The sequence below is a fragment of the Pleurodeles waltl genome, chromosome 10 (assembly GCF_031143425.1).
Source record: "Pleurodeles waltl isolate 20211129_DDA chromosome 10, aPleWal1.hap1.20221129, whole genome shotgun sequence".
NCBI classification, from domain to species: Eukaryota; Metazoa; Chordata; class Amphibia; order Caudata; family Salamandridae; genus Pleurodeles; species Pleurodeles waltl.
In genome coordinates, this window is record NC_090449.1 from 728,222,080 (window position 1) to 728,244,595 (window position 22,516).

A 22,516-nucleotide genomic window follows, 5' to 3' on the forward strand; every position below is an offset into this window, starting at 1 on the left:
ATGACCAGCTTGCAGGCTGTCTCACTACCACTCCAGCATGCCTCATGCCTTCCACTCATGGATCATAGGCATTGGTCAACACTTTAGTGGACCCAGATGTGATTAACACCTCCTCATGTATTTGTTGCCATCTAAACATTTATTCTGCTACCACCCCACATTAGGATTAGGATACTTCTGAGACGATACCATCAGAAGATGATCAGATGCCTCTTTTCAGGATGGAAGAAAGTTTATCTCATATATATCTGTGTGAGCCACAAGGGTTTGGGAGGGTAAGGTGCAACCTGTTATTGTGTTTTCCCTGAGTGAGTGTGAATGTTGCCTGTCCTTCCAGAGGGCCATGGTTTTGTACAGTTAATGTTTTACCCTGCTGCCACAATAACACTGTGGAATAAAGGCAGAGAGTATGAAACACAGCCTATCTTTACATGTATGATTATTCCACCACTGCAAGATTTGCATGAAGGGTTTCCTGGACCCAATGACAGGACAGATATGAACGCATTAAAACTGATTGTATATATAAACGGTAAATATCCCTTTAGTACTTGTAACATGCATGACTTTCAGCAATTAAAACACACCAAATATATGTTTTCGCCTATATTTATTTAGAACGTTTGTATAATGTGCACAAGACCCATAAGAATAACTATAAAGACCTGGGTAGTCCAAACACGAGGACCCAATAATGTGTGCAGGAACCTCTACAGAAGTAACAACAAAGAAGTAAATAAGTACAAATAGGGTAAGGAAGCTAGAGTCAAGAAGTATCTGAATATCTGAGATGCAGAGTCAGGTTCAATCTCATTCTCATGTTATAGTATTATCCTAGCCATGATAAGCCCCTCCGTAGTACTGAGAAAAGGGGACTACAAAAATAGGGTAAAGACGAAGAAAGGTGATTGGCACTAGAATGCATAAGTAGGTAAAAAGTCATAGAAGTGGTATAAAACAGCAACCAGTCAAGACGGAAGAAAGTTTCCCCGGTACTCACCATACAAGCAACGGATCGCATATGTACCAATTGTAGGAGTCATCGGCCCATGTTTGAAGCACTCCAATAGCGTGGTGCCATTAAGGTAGAGAATGGACTGAACATTGTCTGAGTACAGACAAGAGGGGCAGAGGAGTACGCAATCTTGAAATATGCTCCATAGGTGGAATATCTAAAAATAGAAAATGAGACACCAGTATAAAAAGAGCTACAGTAAAATCAAACTGCGGTGGCATGGTAAAAAAAACGGGCAATTGAGATCCTCTTGAGCCTAAAGTATGAATGTTGTGTTGGGTCAAGTTTATGCCCAGAAGATGAAGGTAAGATCGCAGAATGGTAGTGAAAGTAGAATAAGGCAAAGTAAACCCTCCTCCATACCAATAATAAGTAGCCATTATATGATACAAATCCATAGGTCGAAATGTTGTACATATGATGTATGATTATTCCAGCACTGGCATATGAAAACAAAATAAGTTCCTAAGTATGTATGTGTAGTATTGTGAGCGCGTGCTTTGATATTTGCATGCAGTTATAGTAATGGAACCTTGTATGGGGATTTGAGAATGGATGGTGAGAGCAGGGAGAGGGCGGTTGGGAATAGACCAAGACGGATGATTGAGGGCCTGCTCTAAAAAAAGAATTACTACCTTTTCAAACTCTAAACTTATTTACACTACAGATTTGGTGACCAGTGGGGGAACTTGTACCCTACGAGTGGTACTTACCGACCGGCAGCAGAAGTGACACACAAGTGTTGTCGCTGGAGGAACCTGGAAAGCTCTTCAAGGGGGGAGTTGTTGAAGAAATGTCCCCAAGTTTTCTCCGGTAAAGTGGACAAACTGTCAAAATTAAAGCATAAAATTGTAGTTAAAAAAGGTGCTACTCCCATGTGCCACAAAGTGAGGGATTTTCCTTTGAGTGTGAGAGATGCCGTTGTGCATGAGTTGGACAAATTGGAGAATGATGGTATAATAGAGCTCATCGAAAGTGCGGAATGGTTGGCACCTTTAGTAGTGGCTTGTAAAGCCAATGGACAGATTAGGTTCTGTGTGGAATTGAGAAAACTAAACAAGTGTATTGTGGTTGATAAATTTCCTCTGCCCAAAATTGACGAGCTGTTGACTAAATCAAAGGGGTGTCAGTGGTTTTCATCTATTGATCTTAAATCTGCGTATCATCAGATCCTGCTACATCCTTCTAGTAAGAAGTTAACATCCTTTATCACACCTTTTGGGTGTTATAGGTTTGTTCGTATACCGTTCGGGCTAGCTTCAGCTGCGGCTGATGCACAAGATTTGGGGTGACGTGGAAGGAGTCATTTATTTTCAAGATGACATACTCATCATGGGGAAGGATAAAATAGAATATGATACTAAGCTAATGCTGGTTTTAGGATGGCTTGCTGAAAATGGGCTTACAGCTGAACTAAATAAATGCAAGTTTGCTAGGGAATTGGTTACGTATCTAGGGCCATGAAGTGGGTAGGCAGGTTATTCTTCTGAAGGAATGTATTTTGGCAGTGATTAGGAATGCTCCTGCTCCGAATTCTAAAGATGAAGTTAGGTCCTTTTTGGACTGGTTGAATTCTATGCATAATTTGTAGAACACTTTTGACAAAAATGTATGAGTTAAGACAAGTGGGATGATGAATTGAATAATAATTTTGAATGAATTAAATAAGAAATTTGTTCAGCAATTCCTCTATGAGGATTTGACAACCAAGAACAAAGTATACTAACCGTTGATGCTAGTGGCTGAGGTCTCGGGTGGTCCTTACACAGAAATCAAAGGAAGGTTTTGAAAGTACATTTGCATTTGCTTCACATGCTTTATTGTTTACGGAAGAAAAGTTTTCTGTTATCGAAAAGGAAATGCTGGCAGCAGTTTGGGGCATAGAAAAGTTCAGACATTACCTATGGGGTTCTAAATTTGTGTTGAGGACAGTTCATAAACCTTTGGGTAGGGTTTTAATGATGTAAGTGGTCATGAAAGCTACTCCCGCATTTCTAGATGTCATTACATTTATTAGACTATGTTTATGATGTTGCATATCTCCCTGGCGTAAGAAACAAAGTGGCTGATTATTTGAGCCGATCACCATTATCCAATCAAGGAGGTTATGTAGGCGAGTGGGAGGATTATAGTGTTACCATAGCAGATGTAGTTGAGGTTGACCTTATCAATGGGGAGAATAATGTTGTTGGTAGGGAGGAATGGATATTGACTTACAACAATGACAATATCTTACAAAAAATAAAGGGTTATGTTAGAGGTAACTGGCCGAACAAGAATAAATTGGCCCAAGATTACGTTAAGTGTGGGAAGTCAGGGATGAAATGATTATTAATGATGATGACTTCCTTATGAGAGGTGATAAGATGGTACCTCCGGAACTACTTGGGGGGAAAATTCTGGAAGTGACTCACGAGGGTCATCTGGGAATTGTTATGTCTGTTGTGTTGGTGGCCAGGGTTAGATGGAGATATTGAAAGAGTGGTGCGGAATTGCATGGTGTGTGCTAATGCAGACAAATCCTTGAAGGTGTTTAGACCCGCCTTAGGTATGAATTTGTGTCCGGATGGCCCGTTGGAAGATGTAGCTTTTGACATATTGGGTCCAATATCCAATTTCGTTGATAATACTTTTGGTGACTCCAAATATGTGATTGTTTTATTAGATCTTTATTCTAAATGGCCTGTATACAAAGTGTGTGAGAGGATTGCCTCGTCTGAGGTAATCTCGTTTGTGTTGAGTGTGTTTTTGAGGGAAAGGCATTCCAAGATCCATTTTAAGTGACAATTGACCTCAGTTTGTGTCTGAGAAGTGGAAGAAATTCTTAGCTAGGAATGGCATTAAGGAGAAACATACTCCAGTTTACCATCCTGCTGGCAATGGGGCAGTAGAACGCTTCATCCGTGTGATTATGGGTTCTGTGCAGGCAGCCATTGGTGCAGGTATGGATTGGTAAAGAGAATTAGCTAGCATGGTGTGGGTTTACAGGATTACTCCGACCATCATGGGATATAGTCCCTTTAAGATACTTAGGGGGAGGGAGCCGTACACTAAGGATAATAGAGCTTGGTTAAATCTGAAGATTCAGAGTATGTAGTCCCCTGCTATGGTGAAGAACAACATTTTGAAGGCACAAACCGCTTATAAAGAACATTACAATATATGTTACAGAGTAAAGAGGTAAAACTAGAGCCAGGGGATTGGGTCAAAGTAAAATTGGCAAGTAAAATACTGAAAGGGAATAGCAAGTTCTCTAATCCTCTTCACATTAAGAAAATGTTTAGGAGTTCTGCTTTATTGAGTGATGGGAAAGTGTGGCATTATGGTACATTAGCTAAATGTAGTGGAATAGTGAAGCGTAACTAAGGGAGGGATGTGCTGGAGAAATCAGGATCTGATTTCGAGTGGTTATGGCGAGATGTGGTGGGTGGAGAGAAACACCTACAAGCTGAACAGGAACTTCTGTTGGTACATGATCAACATGAACCCTTGGTGGTTCCTACTAAGATCAGCAACCAGAGGGAATTGCCTCCTTTGCCCCAGTACGTGATCAACAAGAACACGGGTCGGTGTCCACTTGGGTTAACAACCAGAAGATTTTGCCTCCGGTTACTACCCGTAGTGGTAGGGTGGTAGGACAACCAAGGAAGTATCAATATTTTGTGTTAAATATCTAGAACTTATGTGCAATTGTATTTTATTTCTTTGTTCATGTATCTTTGATTTGTTATTAGCTTTAAACTTGCTTAGTGTTGTTCATTTATTTGTTATTGTTAAAGAAGGAGGATGTGTAGAATTGTGAGTACGTGCTTTTATATTTGCACGCGGTTATAGTAATGGAACCTTGTATGGGGATTCGAGAATGCAAGTTGGGAGCGGGGAGACGGCGGTGGGAATAGACCAAGACGGATGTGTGAAGGCCTACTCTCAATAAAGAATTACTACCTCTTCAAACTCAAATCTTATTTACACTACACTGTCAGCAGGCATTTCGGATAAAGATAAAGGTATGAGAACCAATTAACGATGTCCAAGCATGCAGAGGGTACCTAGGTGCAGCAGTGGGTGAAAGAAGTAGTACATTCATTGTTTATACACACTGTCAAATGGATTCAACAAGTAAGAATCAAACAATCATAAAGTGTTCTGGCATCATGCAAAAATCCCATAGTAAGAGGACAGAGGTTGTATATAACAATCCAAGTAAATTTGGAGAGTCAAAAATTAATCAGAACGTACGCATGAAAACAAAAGTGTTTAATCATCCAAAAACACATGCAGTTCATGGTCCATATTAAGTCCTAGATCCACTGCCCTGAGTTTGGTGATCCAGTTGGTTCTAGTTTTTTTAATGTCCGAATTCTGTGTACTCCTCTTGGATGTTTTCGGGCCATCCCCACAGCATGAAACCTGAGTTGCGCTAGTTCTGTGATTCTGTGTTGAAATGGTTGGATAGTGGGTAACTGCTGTCAGGATTCCTGATGGCACGAATATGGTCTTAGATTCTTTCTTTAAGTGGTCTGATATTACTTCCGACATAAATGCGGTGGCATTCACAAACAATGCAGTACACAACAAATTTAGGGCCATATTTATACTTTTTAACGCAAAACTGCGCCGGCACAGTTTTGCGTCAAAAATATTACCGCCGGCTAACGCCATTTTGGTGCACCGTGTGGGCGTGAAATTTATACTTTGACGCACGGCGGCGCAAACCACAGGTGGGTGTCATTATTTTTTACGCATACCGCAGCGTCAAGTCGTAAAGCAAAACGACGTTAACACGGCGGAAATGACTGTGGGTCGATTTACGACACCGTAAATCGGATATGCTTCGTTTCTTTACGCAATAGCATTAAAAAAAAACGCAAACACTGCCATTTCACCAGAGGAGAGCCAAAATGGATCCCAGATGCCACTACAGACCCCAGGAAGATGACAACAGAACAGGAACCAGCCAGGAGGACCCACACAAGAACCAGGACACTTATAAGAAGAAAAGAAAGTGTTGCTTAAGTGCAGAGGAGCAGGAAATTCTGGTTAAAGAGGTGACGGAACACCAGCACCAACTGTTTGTCACCTCAAAGTTGCCAATCAGTAGGAGAGAGGCCATATAGCAACAAATTGTTGACAAGATTAACAGTGTGGCAGAAGTACGCAGAACAGTCATCGAGTGCAAGAAACGCTGGCATGACTGCAAGCGCAGGACCAAGGAAAAGATGGCCAGGAACAGGAAGGCAGCACTGCAGACTGGAGGTTGGAGTCCAGCACACCAGGAGGCCCTGGACCACATGGAGGAGATGGTCGCAGCCGTCATCCTTGAGGAGATCGTCACAGGGATTCAAGGACAGGACAGCGCAGACTACCAGGAGACAACGCACATGCAGGGTAAATCGCATGGGGAATCGAAATGCACTAATGTTAACCGTAAGCAGGGGGGGATACCGACCACAAAATGCTTGGAAGTCATCATATACATGGAGTGGCATGGGTAACGGGGCACGGCATGGGGGCATGGCCTGCACAAACAGAAGCTGGGGCACACCATTACACTACACCAACAACAGTCTCATGGGGGCATGCTGTCATGCCAACGATGGAGCAAGGGAAATCCAGGCCAGGAGGGAAGGCCACAACGTCACATCAGAAGAAGAAGACATGGAACAGATCACATTCACAAGGAAAAGTGCCCGGAAGCACTAGTCCCTGCCACATGGCCAACTATTACCAAGGTCCTGCGCTTTGTAACATGCCAGTCTTGCAACAACTCTACTTAATATGACTGTTCTGCTTACCACTGTATATCTTGTCAGCCTGCCCAGTGATTGTCTCTCTCCTACTCATTGGCATATCCTGTCCCTCTGCACTGTCTGAAACATCAACCCCAGCATGTCAAAAGCATTTCCAGAACCCCTTATGTAGGATCACAATGTAAGATGTCACTATAATGGACTCACAATCATGGACAATGTACAGATAGCACTACAGCACTTTTCAATAAATAGCACTTACACAACAAATCTGTCTCTGGGTAATGTGACATATCAACTCTGCAGTAGATAACTGAAATGTGCCTACTGTCAAATTACGTAGCTTGTCAATACAACTGTCCTGATATTATGTAGTCAGATAGATCTGCACAGTGCCCATGATTGCATCATAATCTGCCCATCCTGAGGGACATATCTGATGAAGTGAGAAACCATACACCGCCATGCTGTGTTGGACAGAAGAATGCTTCCTCAAGGGATATCTAAGTCATCAAATAGTGGCCGCAAAATGTTGTCACCATGCAATACTAACACATATAACAGTGCACACTAATCTTACCAAACACTACAAAAACTGCATAAATGAAGGTGTCTGAGTTTACATACAAATAGGTAATCATGCTGAACTGTGTCACAAATGACGTATGAGAGTCATGAAGACAAGAATACAAGAGTGCCTATGAGAACTCATCTTATAAGGGTGTCCTTGATCATCACACTGCAGTCAGACCTAAAACTGTTCCCCCAGTACCAAGTCAGGAAGCACTGTTTGTGACGTAGAAAATACACTTATCAACAGAGACACATTGTGATCCATATTAACTGTGATTGGTGGAAGGGTGGAAACTTTGCAAGGTGGCTCTGGGGTAGCTGCCAATCGTACAGCTCAGTTGGGATTTGTTTGTGGCATAGGACACAAATGTAATAGTACAAAATTCATGTACACTGATTCCAAACCCAGGATCAAGTACCATTTAACACATACTGTTAAGGGTTAACAAAATATTTATTAAATGCTAATCACAGAAGAGGAAACTGAGGGAAAAATCTTACCTACCCTAATATACCCTGACTACTCATTACCCACAACTGTCCCTAACTAACCTAAGCTACACTTACTTATCACATGTAACGAAACGTTCTAAACATCCACCCCCCAGCCCCCTTATGAGACGGGACACATGGAGGACAACACATACTAACCTAAACACATGCTATACTATCCTAAACAAATGTATGTTTTTTGTATTTTTTTGTTATTTTTGTTATTTTATTTCTGTCTTTTTTTTTAAACACACAAGAACCCCAAAATAGCCCCCCACCCACACACTTAATACGTAAAAATAGAAAGAATCAGGACCCCCCACCCACAAACACTAACTAAACTAACAGCCTATACTAACCTAACACTAAGCCCCTTAAGCCCTCTAACTATAAGAACAAGGTAAGAGGATGGAGGGGAGGGAATCATGTCCATTTCACAAACAGTCTAGAGGTTGGTGCTGCGGAGGATCCTCTTGATTGACTTCACACGCCGGTTAATGTGGCGCACATCCCGGCTCAGGTGGCTTAACTTGCGCAGCACACGGTCCATCTTCCGTTCCATGTTGTGGAAGGCTGCAGGGTCAACAGATGGAGCTGGGGCAGTCTGGGTACCGGTGGAGAAGGTCTGTGTGTGTGTGGACCCAAGGCCAGTGGGCTGTCCTGCACCTGTACCAATGCTGGGGCCTGGAAGTCCAGCAGATGTAGGGATAACAGTCCCAGCTGTGGGTGGGGCCACCTGGGTGGAAGTGGTGGTTGTGCTAGTGGTGGCTGTGGTGGGCAAAGTAGGGCCACCCTGTGGGAAGGCCCTCCATGCCCCGGAGGCCTGTTCATGGCGATATCGATGGGCCATCCTCCTGAACCTCGACTCCACCAGCAGGATGTGCTGGTATCTCATGGCCCGGTGCTGGAATTCACGGACCTGGTCTGGAGTCATGTTTGCAGCTGTGAAGACAAATGCAAATATTCTACATTAGTAACGGCATTGTCTGAAATGGCACAAGAAGTTAATCAGACAATACATCTACTGTACTTGTAACAGCTCATATCACAATACAGATCACTGAATGTCCCTGAGGAAGTACGTGGCAGGCCAGCCTACAAAGGTCAAATCACACATAGCACATCCATAACCTACAAGATGGGTAACAACTGGCTTTGACTTGCCATCTGAGTTCTGCCAGTTATCAGCTAACAATCATGCTGCGTATCCTCCGCCAAGACCTGGGCTACAAATGTCAGTGTACAGAATGCAAAACTAAAGCCACATGGTCTGCAAGTTGGAACTGGAGTTGCCAGTATAGTATCAAGTGCCAAACCTGAGTGTGTATACTAGGTTCCAACCAAACAGTCACTTATTCACATGTATGTGTAACATACTGGTAGCATCAGTACTAGGTACCCCATTGTACTGCCATTTGATAAATTTCGTTTGACCAATGACTTTGTGTTTCACCACTGCGCATATTAGTTGCTCAATGTTCACCAGTAGCACATTGTATGTTTTGTTCAGTTGAGCCGCCTATTGGCTTTGACATTGCATTAGCCATTACTTTCTGTATTCAGTTTAGCCGCCTATTGACTTTGACATGCTATTAGATATTCTGCCTATTGGCTTTGACATGATATTATACATTGCATTTTGTATTCAGCTCAGCTGCCTATTGGCTTTGACATGACATTAGACATTGCATTTGATATTTAGGTTAGCTGCCTATTGCCTTTAACGTGGAGTTAGACATTGCAGTTGAGAATTCAAGCTGTATTTTTCCAAGCTGTGTTTTTGCACAAGATGAACCAAGATGTTTTTCTCACAGTAGACTAGACCTGATAAGAGAGGGTACACTGGTTGTTTTTCTCCGCTTGAGCTTGGGAAGAGGAGTAGTCTCGGAGACCTGGCCAGTCTCCAAAGGCTAGCTCAGTTTTCCCGAGTCTGAGAGGAGGGGGCACACCTTTGTAACGAATGTCACAGGCTGCAGAGATTCAGATTCGAATCTGCCTGACTTCGTGCTGGAACTAGGCGCCAGTTGCCAGCATCCCGTGTGGGTAGATGAATCTCTTTCTCGCAGCTGACAGGGAGTCATCAGCTTGCAGACCCTAGAAAGATGAAGCTGTAAATAGTTTCCCACACGGTGAAGTATTTGTTTTGCTTTGCATTCAATATCTTATCAATATAACCTGCTGTGTATATTGCAAACTGTGCATTAACGTGTGCTTGAAAGCTAATAATTCGTCATTCATAAAAATTGTGGTTGGGGAAGAATTAACAACAATAAAAGTCTTCTTTGACCTCAGAAGTGCATTTCTGGTGTGTTATGTTAGTGCTTAAAACTAGATAAAAGCAGAAGCACTACAATTGGTATCAGGAGTGGGGTGGGTAAGAAGCGGTTGAGAGGTCATTAAGAGGTGATTAAGGGGTATGATGAATTGATAGATTTCTAAGTGCACACTTTAAAAGTGTAATTGTTTTTTGTTGTTTGGAGAATCACAGAAGCACGGCAGACCATGTTTGAAAATGCATGTGTTGTTAAACTGCCCGATGGTGCTATGAAAAACTGTGAATTGTTTTCTGTTTGGAGAATTACAGAAGCACGGCAGACCATGTTTGAAAATGCATGTGTAGCCAAACTGCCTGATAGTGCTTTGAGAAATAATTTCTGTTGTACATATTTAGAAAATGTGTCTTTTGGAAGCAATGATGACAGAAAGGTCTGGATACCTTTATCTGCTTACAGAGAAATGCAGGAGAAATGTAGGCAGTTGGAACATGAAAATAGGAATTTACGTGAGCAAATTAGCCAGACTGAAAGTTATAAAAATGCTGTTTTAGAAGAATCATTCTTTTCCCATTCCAGTAATGAGGGGGTTAAGACAGCTCCGAGCTGCTTTGAGTTTTCGTGTGAGCCAGGGTTTTTGGCAGCCAAAATGCATTCCTTAACTGATAACACAGACAAGAGAGCTCAGAATAGTTTCATTAGCTTGTTTGATTTTTGGAAACAGAATAGCCCTCATTTGAGTGAAATCCTAACACTTTTGTATATGGTCACTGTGAAAAATAATATGCAGCTGCGCGCTTGTGATTTGGCAAATGAAATAATGCAGACTTTAGGTTTCTGCGCAGTGAAATTGAGTGCAAACACTGATGTACATGTACTTCAAGAACAAGGGAAGAAAATAGTGCCCCTAGCTAGAATCATACACTGGATCTGGTACTTGCAAGACAGGGCTAGAGTACCACAGGTAAAAGAGTCACCAGTGAAGTTGAGTGCACCATTTGAACTCGTGTCCACTGAGGATAAAAAGCATGTTTGTTTTACTAATGATTCATTGACTGAAATGTTGTTTTCTGGCACAGTAGAAGGAACAGCGTTGTATAATGTGTGTCAGATTTTAAAGCAAGAGCTACGTGAGATGTGTCATTTTTACGCTGATTCTTGGTTCATTGCTAATGTTTTAGCTGTTTGTTTTTCCACATGGCTTGCACCTAACTGGTTCAATTACCTTGCAGATGTTAATGAGAAAAATTCAGAGAGAGAAGTGTACACCCAGAATTCTGCCTTAGTGGGGATGGCTAAGTGGGTGCCCCAGAAATGTGAACAGCTGAGAGAAAAAGCCACTTACAGGTGGGCAGAGATGAGAGAGATGCACATTCCCCTAGATTTGATAAAAACTGTGCAGCACGCACAAAAGCAATCTGTCATGCAAGCAGTCATAGAGCAGTTGGGGAGAGGAAAGTTACCAGGACAGAAATGGCAAATTGATCAGGTTTTAGGGAGAGTGATTGCTGCAAATTACCAAGGAAAAATCGAAATTATGCTGATAACTAGAAAAGAATCTGATTTATTCATACAAATTGGAGACAGAATGGCCCATATTGGCAAAAATGCAGTGAATGGAGGTTTGGTAAAGAATGAGTCTGCCCCAGCCCTTCTGACAGTGCAAGAAAAGGGAAGCTGTGGTGCAGCAGATAAAAAGCTCAGTGCTGATGCGTGGGCTGAAGCCCTAAGTGACCCTCCAGAACCTGCAGAAAATATAACAAAGGGCCCCAAAAACGTCCTGCTGATTATAAAACAGGGAAAGAAAGAGGAAGGGTGCAGTTTAAATGAAAAATGTTATTTGCAAGAAAAGTCATACTTGTTTCTTTTGCAGATCCTACCACGTTTCGCCACTGTCCCTGAGTGTGCTGTGTGGTCCCCCTTCCGGTGTGTGCGTGTGGGGTCGGGGAAGGGACCGAACCCCCAACCTGAACCTGGCTGAGTAAAGTGCCAGCACCATGGATCCATTTTGCGCAAACTGCGCCTTCAGTTCAAGTTCAACTTGTTTGATTGCATTCTTCCACTGGAACTAAGCTGTGTTTTTGTTTTTTTTCCCTTCTCGTATGGAACTCTGACTTTTGCTTATCTTCCAGCAAACCTTTCAGGTGGACCGTGCACCTTCACATGAGTAGAACTCATGCCACCTCAAATTGCTAACACTGTTGAATTAGAGACTCATTCAGAATACAAATTGCTCAGTCTTTTCTATGTAGATGTATCTGAGGTGAAAGGTTATGAGATCTACATGTTAATCCACTTCTATTGCTTTACAGGGATTGCTTTGATCCTTCAAATCTGACTTGCTGATAATGTTTTTTTTTGTGCTGATGTTTTTTGTTTTTTGTTTTTGTTTGAAACAAGAGATATGTGAAACAAAAATTCATTGGTCAAAGGGCGGAATGTACTGCCATTTGATAAATTTAGTTTGACCAATGACTTTGTGTTTCACCACTGCGCATATTAGTTGCTCAATGTTCACCAGTAGCACATTGTATGTTTTGTTCAGTTGAGCCGCCTATTGGCTTTGACATTGCATTAGCCATTACTTTCTGTATTCAGTTTAGCCGCCTATTGACTTTGACATGCTATTAGATATTCTGCCTATTGGCTTTGACATGATATTATACATTGCATTTTGTATTCAGCTCAGCTGCCTATTGGCTTTGACATGACATTAGACATTGCATTTGATATTTAGGTTAGCTGCCTATTGCCTTTAACGTGGAGTTAGACATTGCAGTTGAGAATTCAAGCTGTATTTTTCCAAGCTGTGTTTTTGCACAAGATGAATCAAGATGTTTTTCTCACAGTAGACTAGACCTGATAAGAGAGGGTACACTGGTTGTTTTTCTCCGCTTGAGCTTGGGAAGAGGAGTAGTCTCGGAGACCTGGCCAGTCTCCAAAGGCTAGCTCAGTTTTCCCGAGTCTGAGAGGAGGGGGCACACCTTTGTAACGAATGTCACAGGCTGCAGAGATTCAGATTCGAATCTGCCTGACTTCGTGCTGGAACTAGGCGCCAGTTGCCAGCATCCCGTGTGGGTAGATGAATCTCTTTCTCGCAGCTGACAGGGAGTCATCAGCTTGCAGACCCTAGAAAGATAAAGCTGTAAATAGTTTCCCACACGGTGAAGTATTTGTTTTGCTTTGCATTCAATATCTTATAAATATAACCTGCTGTGTATATTGCAAACTGTGCATTAACGTGTGCTTGAAAGCTAATAATTTGTCATTCATAAAAATTGTGGTTGGGGAAGAATTAACAACAATAAAAGTCTTCTTTGACCTCAGAAGTGCATTTCTGGTGTGTTATGTTAGTGCTTAAAACTAGATAAAAGCAGAAGCACTACACCCATTCACAAACCCATGCCCGTGTTTGAGGGTGGGGGGGTGGATAAACAACTATCAATTTCCAACAACATGTACACCGAGGAGTGTATAGAAAACTCCACACGTGTTTGGCTCTAAACACACAACACAGGTAAGGTCTATCAACAGTTAGGAGTCAGCAAACCCTAGACCAATCATAGGGCCACACATGTCAGGAAATGCAGAACTTGGTACATAACATATACTTCCAGTAAGGCCTGACTTACATCAGACACAGAGTTGCAAGAACACCCGTGATCATGATTAGCATGCACACCTAGGCCATTGCACTCAAGTTCCACATACTTGTAGCACTACATGTGGACGTACATGCTGCTAGGAGGTTCTACCTACAGTTTAATAAGTACCTTGGTAAATAGGGAAGTAGAAGTCTATTGGAAAGCAATTTGCTGTACCAATCTTGGAGGATGTGGGTCTGACAGGCTGACTAAATCTGAGCTGACTTCCAGTGCGACTCTTGTTGATACAAGTGTCATACACATGACTCACCCCAGTACTCACTGTGGGGCCTACAGGAATGGCCTACAATCCCTAGATAATACCATAGGATACGCATTGGCCAATTCAAAACATTTGAGAAACTGAAATCCCATTCATGGAACAAGAGAAATGATTGCCCAACGCATCACACCTTGCTATGAGTTCAACACACACGAGTCCATAACCAGCAAACACAATACATAACAGACATATCAACACTTACTGGAGTGGTTGGGTCCTCAAATGTCGCCACCTCTCCCACAGTGTAGGGTGCCGGTCCACCTGTAAGGCATGGAAGGAAGAAATGTGCTCAAAATCTGTGCACTGACCAACAATTTCAAAGACATATACAATGTGTAGGCTGAATAAGGAAATGGCAGCCATTCAGACATGATGATTCTGCATCTGATATATCACGGCCAACTTGTACATAGCATGGGTCTCCTGTGACAGTTAAACTCATATCTGCACATATGCATTGGCCCTAACTATCATGTGGTGGCAAACATGCCCCGTCATTGGTGACCTGAAAAAAATATGGAGTGTAATCGTCTCATCATGTGCATCCAAGAGAGACATCCAAAGCCAGGTTACTTGAGGACTGCATTACCAGTCAAACATGCTATGTGGCCATGACACATTAATGACACATAGGTACAATGTACAGAGGGAGGGGCAGGGACATTTGTAAGCCCTCATGTTGTTACAGTTTATTCAATTGATGTGGCCCAGCTATGGTGATTTGCACCAACCATGGAGATGCGAACCCATGTGCATACCTTTGGACTGCCATCCCTAATTGGAATGTGGCACAACTAACTCCAACAAACATTCTAAGATGTTAGCTGAGGGCACCTTATACCTTTTCACGATGTTTCCAAATCCAGATCTGACATGTATCCAAAAATATAAAGGACCACAATAATCCCAAACATTCATAGTACTTCCATGAACGCTTTCCTTCCACACTCACCAGACTCACATGAGACATATGTCTGAGCCACTTTTCTATAATCAATTGACGTGAAGCCAGCACTCATTTTCTGCATCATGGAGTGATTCTGAAGTCAGTCTAGCTATTGCGTCAACAAAGTTAGCCAATATGTTGGTACATCTTTACTTCTCTGGCAAAAGTGCCCTATATAGACATGATTGGCTCCTATTTTGTTTGGTTGTCTGACACAAAGGCCGCACCAATTTACATCATGGAAAAGTATCCTGTAAGTTTGCTGAGCACGTGCTACCTGACAGCTAGCAATTGTGATCCTTACCATAGTGCATCAATTATCCCTGTATGTTTCCCCAGCATTACACACAGTCAGCAAGTTAGCTGGCAGACATAGTACAAATCACTTCCTGTATGAAATGTCCGCCCTTTTTCGCGTCATGCGTCATTTTTTGTCCACCGATACTGTATTTGCATCATTGTTTTTGACGCACAGGAGTGAAAATTAGCCCGCATCCAAATAATAGTACATGGCCTGTACAAATATCTGGATGCGGAGCAAATGTTCACTCCTGTGCATCAAATAAAATGACGCAAATACAGTATTGGTGGCTGAAAAATGACGCATAACGCTAGGAACATCAAAATTTCAGTGCATGAACTGGTTTTGGGCATTTTTTCAGTTTTTATGTTATGTTACATTTGGGACACATCAGAGATAGGCTGGTTGCACCCACTATGGTGTTGATGGTGTATGTTCACATGTGTGACATCATATTGCAGCGGACCATGATCCGCTACTTCCTTCACAGTATTTTTACGGTTGGCTGACGCACTAGATGGCCATATGTGTGGCCTACATATATGTGTTGCACAAATTGGGCATGTTTGGCATAAGGAGAGGATAGCAATGTGACGCACATATGTACAATACCTAAATGCCTTTGGCTCAATGTGTGTGCTTTGGCAAGTAATGTATTTGTTGACCAAGTGTGTGTGTATCACATGAAGCATTATTGCACATATGCTTGTATGAATGTGACGTCCACGTGTCCAATCCTTATAAGCAAGTCATTGTGGAAATGAGAGAGGACATGTGTTAGTCATACATGTAGCAACATCCGTAATGTGGACTTCCAAGATTTAGGGTAACGTAGACACCACATGTGACAAAGCATGCACCAGATAGATGGCAGACGCTTGTTCATGTCAATGGTCCACATTTTCAACATCCTATGTCCTAGAGTTTTGGTAACAGCTTCCTAGGCACTAGTTGGTGAATCCCACAGTGAGTCATACACATGCATTGAGGAAGTGGGTACCATGTTGTTTGCCCAGACAGACAAAGGTGAATCACAAATGTATGATGACACCACAGTTGAGGTCATAGAAGTGAGCCACAACTCTCAAGTGGCTGTGGTGGACCAGCAGACGAGGCAGCACGTGTCCACATATTTCCCGTGATCAATTGCACATAGGTGTCTTGTTCATGTGTGTGGTCCAATGATGATCCTGTATATTTTTGGGGGTGTAATTTGTCACAGTTCGGTCCAGGACTCATCATGAGTCAGTAGCAGCTATTCCTGTATCTACTGAGTATCCTTGGTTGATCAATGTGAGTAAAGTGGATGAGGAAATGTGTACCTACATGGGGATGGTCCCACCCTGTCACTAAAGACGTGTAATGAGACAGTCAACAGGGCAACCTTGGTATGCTAAGTGAGATAATGTCTCAGGTGTCATGTTCCGGCAGGTGTCATTACAACATTTGTACACAGGTTAGCCTCTGCAATTCCCACTGCATCTGGGAACATCATAGCCTCTGTGCTGATTATTCTCGCAGCTATTAACCACACACGGCCCATCAATATGTTGTGAGCACTGTGATTCTATGTGTGAACTGTCAGGGTCCTGACATGTGTGGATTTTTCATGGACATTATCAGAGGTTGCTGGTTCTGCGGAAGTCCCCGTACCCAATCCCTGCATACGGCCCTGGGACACTGTCACACTTTGTCATTCATGCATAAATGAGACCCAGACAAGGGATGGGCCATGAATTTTGGTTTTCACAGAGGATTTAACTCAAATGGTACAGTTAAAAGGCAGATGATGCTATACAATGTATTTGTGTATGCATTGAAGAAGCCCATGCCCAATACCCCCTGATGAACGAGAGGTTTGCTAACCCAAGTGTGGTACATCTGTAGACACAGGGATACTTTAGTGTGACGCACAGACAGATGCCAGTCAGGCTGACAGAATGCAGGGTGAATCAGGATCCAGCCATTTGACAAGTTACATAATCAGTGGTCTGACTCAGACTGTTTGGAGGACGAACTAGACAGTTGACATGTCAAACTGTGTATGTCCTGTGTTTTTGAAGGTGACAAATGAACCCAAGGGCTGTGTTACACGGCTTAATTAGTATCAATGCTTAACGGTGTTTTTGACGAAATGGCAACTCCTATGCTGTTCCAGGCATCAGCAGGGGCAGTGCTTGTTGAAATGGGTGGCGTGCATGGAGGTGATCACAGGTGTGGGCTGCATCTGTTTCTCACAAGTCCTGTAGGTGAGATTTGCATTCTAATGGCCAACAGACATTTTCACACAGGAAGCAATCTACAGGTGCTAACAGGGCTTAGAAACTAGAAGCCAGTGTATTAATTGACCTGACGTCCATGCAGTCAGATGTTCTATGACAATGGCATACCATAGGAAAGGGTGTAGCACACTGGATTGCTATTGTTAGTCTGTGTGTGTAGAGGAGGGAATATCAGGGTACACATCTTAGTATTCCAGGGACCTCCTCAGACAGGTGGGTTGTGATCAGGTGTATGGGTGTGTCAGGAGTTAGGAAATGGGCTGACATGTACATGGAATGTCATGTGCGCAATGCTGCTCATATGAGTGGCACTTGTGCTGTCTATGTTCTGCTTCTATGGAACTCTGGTCACAGATAGTCCTTGCAAATATTGGATACAGTTGGACTTACTGCTGTCAAGGGTCTGGTCAGACATTCATATTACTGATGCAAAAGCACATCGACTGCCTCATGTATGAGGCTTGTTTTCCCCTTATTGAGTGATCGTGTCTTAGTTGTGTGCCATATGCTGCGTTGGACCTTGATTTCAACATGTATGTGTGTAATAGGTGTGGTCCTCTGCTATTGGCCTTCAAAGGAGAAATGTACATGACATATGTCATTTACAGTGTGTGTGTATGTGACCATTGTATGTTACGCATCACATTAGCTCTGGGATTTTCAGTGTCCTAATCAGTATCACAGCAATGCTCCATGAGGCAACACTTTTATTCTGATAAGTAGAGATGAAGGTGTGCAAAAATGATTAGCCAGACCATGATATGGTGATTATTATAGGTGTTTATTTAAATTAGTTTATTAAAGTGGTGATGGTGATTATATCTAAAAGAAATTGTTGACGATATGTTGCCGCCTGCGTATACCAGCGGCCGTGTTCTGTAGTTCCCCCTCATGTTGCAGGCCAGCATCCTCCTCTTCCTCCTCTTCAGGCATGTGTGGCTCTGGTTCCAGGAGGGGAACGTTCCTTTTGATGCATATGTTGTGCAATATTGCACATGTTAGGATGAACTTACAGACCATCTCTGGGGAATATAGGAGGCTACCACCAGTGATGTCAAGGCACCGGAACCTTGACTTGAGGATGCCGAAGGTCCTCTCTACTATGGTGTGTGTCCTCCTATGTGCGTCGTTGTAGGCACACTCTGCTGCAGTACTCGGGTTGCCAATAGGTGTCATTATCCATGGCTGGATGCCATACCCCTGATCAGCCGCAAGAGAAAATGAATGGGATCATGTTGATTTAGCTGGCCCTATTGAAATTACCTTTCATGGCAGTAGTTACCTTGTGTTGTCTGTGACTCTTTTGTGTTATAATGTCGCATCCTAGGCTTCTAGGATGTACCATCTGCATTGTGTTGTTTCCTTGGCTGAACGGGTGTTTGTCTGCTGACCGTTTGTCAGCAGTATGTTTTGGGATTTGCAGTACAGTGTGCCCTCCCTAGCATTGTGACTTGTGATACAGGTGTCCCTGTGTCTTCACTGGGGGTGAGATGATAGTTCCATACACAGGTTAAAATTGACAGTGATGTTAACACGTTCATATCAATGTACCCTGGACATCCCATACCTTTAAGACTTATGCAATGGATTAATGTAAACGTCATTGGGACACTTACAATTTGCAAGGTGACATTTAGGCAAGCCACTCTACACGTTGTGATCATTGACGTCTTAACATTAGACTGTACACTAATTTCAGATGTGTGACAGGTTCACTGCAGACCTATGAAACATGGTTAGCGATGTCACGACCTCAGTGTGTTCCTGTCCACATGTTGCTGTTGTGGTGTATATGTTGTGTGTCCTAGAGGGTTGCTGTGCAGTGTATATATAAAGTAGGTTTTTGTACTTACCAACAAGTAGTCCATTGCCATACCGTCCATCATGGAAGTGTTCATTGATGGTGCAGTGACGGAAGATGAAGGAGTCATGGACACTCCCAGGATATTTTGCCACGATGTTGGTGATCAATCCCTGGTGATCGACAATGGCCTGCACGTTGATGGAATGTGTGTGCTTCCTGTTGCGGTAGAGGTGTTCAGTTGCAGCAGGTGGCACAAGGCATACATGTGTGCAGTCAATGGCACCAAGGACGTGTGGGAAGCCACTAATGAGGTAGAACCCCTGTTTTGTTTCCTGCTGCTTCTGCAGTGTGTTAGGGAAGCAGGTGTGGCGGGGTGTAAGTCCAATCATGGCATCCAGTACTTTGGGCAAAAAGGCAGAGAATGATGGTTGTGAAATTCCAGCAACCAGGGCACCAGTTGTTTGAAAAGAGCCACTTGCCAGCATGTGAAGCACGGCAAGCAGCTTGGTTTCTGTTGGGATGGTGCGGAGTGTCAGCAATGTGGGTGCCAGCTGCGGTTCAATGTTGCTCAGCAGCTGCTGAATGGCCTGCCAGTTCAACCTGTACCTCTGGATGATGTCGTGTTCCCTGAGGCCATGAAGGGTTGTTCTGGGGCGGAATATCCTCTCCTGCCTTCTGCGCTGCCTTTGGGGTCCCTGCTGGTGTTGTTGTAGCTGCTGTTGTTGTTGCTGGGCTCTGCGTCTGCGTGCACGCTGGATTAGAATCACCTCCATGTCTCCCTGTTGCTGCTCTGCTGTTGCTTCTGTGTGTTATGATTAACTACAGGTGTGTTTGCCCCATTTTAACGCCTGCCCTGACCCAGGCGTTAATTTTTTACGCAAATCGGGCTGTGCGTCATTTTCCGGCTTCGCCTCCCGGCTGTGCGTCATTTTTGCCCGAAAGCATAAATACGACGCACAGCCGTTTAAGTCATTTTTGGGACGGGAACGCCTACCTTGCATATAATTAACGCAAGGCGGGTTGCCGCATCCAAAAAATTACGCACACAGTGGAATGTTGTCATCCGCGGGCTCGGGCGTCAAAGTTTAAATACGGGGCAACGTTAACGCTGAATGTGCCTCAAAAAAAATTACGCACATTCAGCGCAGAGTATAAATATGCCCCTTAGTTTTACAGTTAATGAAAGCGTCAATTGTGTGTTTAGTGGTGGTATTGTATTGAAAACATTTGATTTTATCATCAGCAAATGAATACATGTTGCAGCAACCACATTTTAAAAAACCTTTAGCTTGTGGTGGTAACCATCCCAGTACAATCTTCCTTTTATTGGAACCCAAGAAACTGGGGCATGGTATATTACGTAGAGTTTTGCCCGGGCTGTATGTGATCACAGGTTTACTGGGAATGAGGCTTTTGAGGGTGGAATCTACATACAAAACATGCCAGTGTCTGCTAAGAATTTTATAAACGAGATGACTTGAGCTGTGTAATGGAGTAATAAGTGCCACTGTGGTTCTTTTCCTGGATGGTTTGCATTTGTTCCTCAGTAAAGTATGTCACTTTGTTCTTAATATTTGTTGTTTAGCCTTTGTTATAACAGTAGCCGAGTAACTCCTTGCTAAAAATCTCTTTTAAAGCTTGATAAGTTCGGTAAGGAATACCGATTCCTTACTACAATTACGTTTAACCTTGTCATTTCACCAAAGGGTATGGAATGTTATTGTGAACTGAGAAGTGAGCTAGTGGCATGAAGAAAAGTATTACATATGGTAGGTTTTCTTAATAGTGATGAGAGGATTTTGAGGTCCTTGGAATAGAGAATAAGGTCTAGATAGGCAATCTGTTTTTGACTGTATTGGTATGTGAAAGAAATACTGTGAGAGCTGTAATTTAGGAAAGAGATGAAATCTAATAGGAATTCTACCCGCCTGTCCAGATCATTAAGATATCATCAATATACCTTCCCAGTATACCACACGATTGATAGGTTCAGCTGGGCATTTCAGTTTTTTTGACTTCTGACCCAGAGACTCAATTATGGCCATGCCACAGGACAATCCAGGACATAGAAGATCGTCAAACACTCTTTTCTTTGGACAACAGGTAATAGAATTTAAAAAACAGAGAAATTCTATTAAAAAATAAAGGTTACAGGGACGTTATAGTTAGGCTTCATTACTATGTTTCATATACATGAGTGAATCTCTTAGTGCACATAAATACTATGCCCACGCTAACCAATATGTGGTATTATGGGAGTTGTATTCTACACATTTGAAAACATATACAGATAAACAATGAGGCAGCACTTCAGTGGCATTAAAGTAGTAAATCACTTTTTTCTGTCTGCAATGACTATGACAAAGGTTACTGATCCTAAAAAAGTTGTGGTTTCCCCAGACCTACCTGTAGAGTGTCTACTAGGGAATGACTTTAGGACTTCAGCTTGGGCTGAAGTGGAACTGGAGGCCCATGCAGCAATGCTGGGCATCACAGGGCATATCTTTGCCCTACAAGAGCACAGGGCAAAAAGCAAAAGGAGCAAGGAACCTTGGAGCCTGGAACAATGGCCCAGGAGCTTCCTAAACCAAAATGCAGGAAGGGTAAGAAAGCACCCCCTGCTCTAGTCTCCAATGACGATTCAACTCCGGAGGGAGAAGAATCCACTCCTTGGGTGGAACCTACACCAGAAGAGCTGCAAGCTGACACAGCTGAGCTCTTGGGTACAGGGAGGACCACCAGGGAGGAATTTAGTAGGGAACAACAGACTTGTCCTACACTGGAGAACTTGAGGCAGCAAGCTGCAGCTTAAGAGGCAGGGGAGATCAGTGGCATCCATAAGGTGTACTGGGAAGGCAGCTTCATATATTAAGAGCCTAGGGATCCCAAACCTGGTGCCACCAGGAGGTTGGTGGTCCCTCTGAAATATAGGGAGTTTCTGCTGACCTTGGCACACAATATTCCCCTGGCAGGCCACTTGGGGCAAAGCAAAACTTGGGACAGACTTGTCCCACACTGTTACTGGCCCCACATGTCTGAAGACACAAAGGAGTTTTGTCGCTCCTGTGTCACCTGTTAAGCCAGTGGTAAGGCAGGTGGCACCCCAAGGGCCCCCTTAATTCCACTTCCAGTGATTGGGGTACCCTTTGAGAA